Raw genomic sequence first — 2500 nt, 5'->3', positions numbered from 1 at the left:
AAAAGGGGAAAGGAGAGAAGGGAGAAAAGGGGGAAGGAGAGAGGGAGAAAAGGGGGAAGGAGAGGAGGGAGAAAGGGGGAAGGAGAGAGAGGGAGAAAAGGGGGAAGGAGAGAGAGGGAGAAAAGGGGGAAGGAGAGGAGGGAGAAAAGGGGGAAGGAGAGAAGGGAGAAAAGGGGGAAGGAGAGGAGGGAGAAAAGGGGGAAGGAGAGAAGGGAGAAAAGGGGGAAGGAGAGGAGGGAGAGGAGGGGGAAGGCGAGGATGGAGAGGAGGTGTAGGAGAGGAGGGAGAAAAGGGGGAAGGAGAGGAGGGAGAAGGAGGTGTAGGAGAGGAGGGAGAAAAGGGGGAGATAATGTTATAGCCTCATAAGGGGTAAGGAGAGGAGGGAGGGGGGAGAGAGTCGGTAGGAGAGGAGGAAGGGGGAAGAGAGATATGAGGAGGGAGGGGGAGTAGGAGAGGAAGGGTAGAGACGGAGAGGGGAGAAGGGGATTCGAAATGGAGGGTAGATGAGAAGGGAGAAAAGAGATAGGGGTTAGGTGGGGAGGATAGAGATGGAGGGGAAAAAGAAATGGGTGGGGAGGGAAAAGGAGAAAGAGGCAAAAGATGGAAGAAAGAAAGAGAAAAGAAGATGGAATAATGGGAGAAGAACGATAAAGAGAAAAGAAGAAGAGAAGCGAAGATGGAAGAGACACACGGAGAGAGAGAGAGGCGCTGCAGTTGGAGGAGAGAGACAGAGCGAGGCAGTGAGGGAGAGAGGCGAATGGGGGGGGGGGGGGTAATAAGAGGGTTGTGTAGGCTTGTTGTAGAGGTTTAACAAAAAAGAGGCGAAAGGAGGTTCGTTGAGGCAAATCAGAAAAATAAGAACGCTGTTTTCACTAATAAAATGTACCTTGATGATGAAACTGGTAATGGAAGGAGTAATGGTAATGATAGAGATAATGTTATTGGCATTATTACGATTACTATTAAACACTATGTCAGTATTATTATCATACAGTTATTATTACCTTTTATACATTTCATTTTTTCACTATTTTAAGTCTTTCACTATTTTCAAATTTTTAATATTTTCATATTTTTGTTCACAGCCTCATAAATAACATTATGAAGATATCGCACGTCCATAGCATTACTCTTAAGAGACCGACATTTAAGTCATTTCAAGTTTGATAACATATAAAGTTAAGTAAGTTTCAAAGCTCATACAGCTCGTTAAGAAACAGTAATATCAGTAATCATACCTATGTTAGAAATGGAACAAATTTGATGCCATCAAGAAAACGCTGGAATACCAATAATGACGACAAAGTTACTTAACCTGAAGCGGCACAACTACAGCGCTAACCTCAATACGTATTATATTATATATACATATGTCAAGAACTTTAATGTAACATACATTTTTTTCTATTGATTTTCAACATTCTTTAAAGTTCTTTTATCATGTGACTGTATATATTTCACCAACAAGTTTCTTGTGAGAATCTACCCCTACGCTCCTGTATGGTCATCACGGCGTCTTTACAGGTGTTCTAGAATCTCTACCTATGAAAAGTTAACCTGTGGCCATTCCCTTAGCAAAGTGTATGATTAAAACCAATTGACGTTTTTTTTTAACCTTCCTTGACGAAAACAATGACAACAATAATGTACGAATGTCTCATAAAAACAACACGGAATTAAACAAGAGAAAACGAGCACAAGAGAAAACAAACAAAGGAAGAGCGACTTAACCCAAGGAGGTGGGATCGGCCGGGAGTACAAGGTTCCTGACCTGAGAGGAGGAGAGGACGGCGGTTCCTACGCGGCCACGGGAACCTCACTGCCCTATCAGACCTCGTGTGAGAAGGACGCCTCTCTCTCCTCGCTCCTGTAGGACTTTCCTCTCCTTTTCGACGGTCCAGTGACGCCCTGAGGTGAGTATTACCTGACTATAGTTCTCGTCTGTGAGAGAGTTTAGACTTTCTCTTGCTGTCCAACGTTTTTTTTTTTTTTTTTTTTTAATGGAATTATTTTAAGTATCCTCTCTCTTTTGTGTCTGTGATGCTATATTTAAATATACTTGTAATATATCCCTATCTTGTTACTGATACTCAGATATAATTGTAAAAATGGGAATTCTGGCTAATGAGAGGAAAATTCGCAAAACTATAATCATATTGATAAAGGCCACACATTCACCGCGGACTCGTTGGCATTATGCTGTTGATTTATGCGAGTGCCTGTCAAACCCTTGACTTATATAATATCTCATACTAACGCAGCTGAAAAGTCTATACAATGAAAAACAACAACCTATTGGTAGTTTTTATAACATACCGGGCCACCCAAAAGAAACAGGTGGAATAATTTGGTGAGTGGAATACTAACTCATGTAGTGTAATACTAAATCAGTATCATGTAATATTTCCAAACTATGTTAGAGAAAGTGCAACAGGTTAGACCTTTAAACAACACTAAATTATAGTTCCTTAAAATATCCTGAAACATAATCAAAACATAC

The 2500-nt window shown here is 41.3% G+C and overlaps 1 protein-coding gene across 1 annotated transcript in view; it reads left to right on the top strand.

Annotated features, from left to right (window-relative positions):
- Nucleotides 1-1792: 1792 nt before the first annotated feature.
- Nucleotides 1793-2500, top strand: part of LOC125043230 (endochitinase-like) — a 15738-nt gene continuing 15030 nt past the window's right edge. Inside the window, exon 1 of the mRNA XM_047639241.1 lies at nt 1793-1913. The gene's annotated coding sequence lies outside the window, so the exon portion shown is untranslated. The remainder of the gene's footprint in view (nt 1914-2500) is intronic.

Source organism: Penaeus chinensis, chromosome 33 (genome assembly GCF_019202785.1).
Source record: "Penaeus chinensis breed Huanghai No. 1 chromosome 33, ASM1920278v2, whole genome shotgun sequence".
Taxonomy (NCBI): domain Eukaryota; kingdom Metazoa; phylum Arthropoda; class Malacostraca; order Decapoda; family Penaeidae; genus Penaeus; species Penaeus chinensis.
This window is presented reverse-complemented; position numbering and strand designations above follow the sequence as displayed.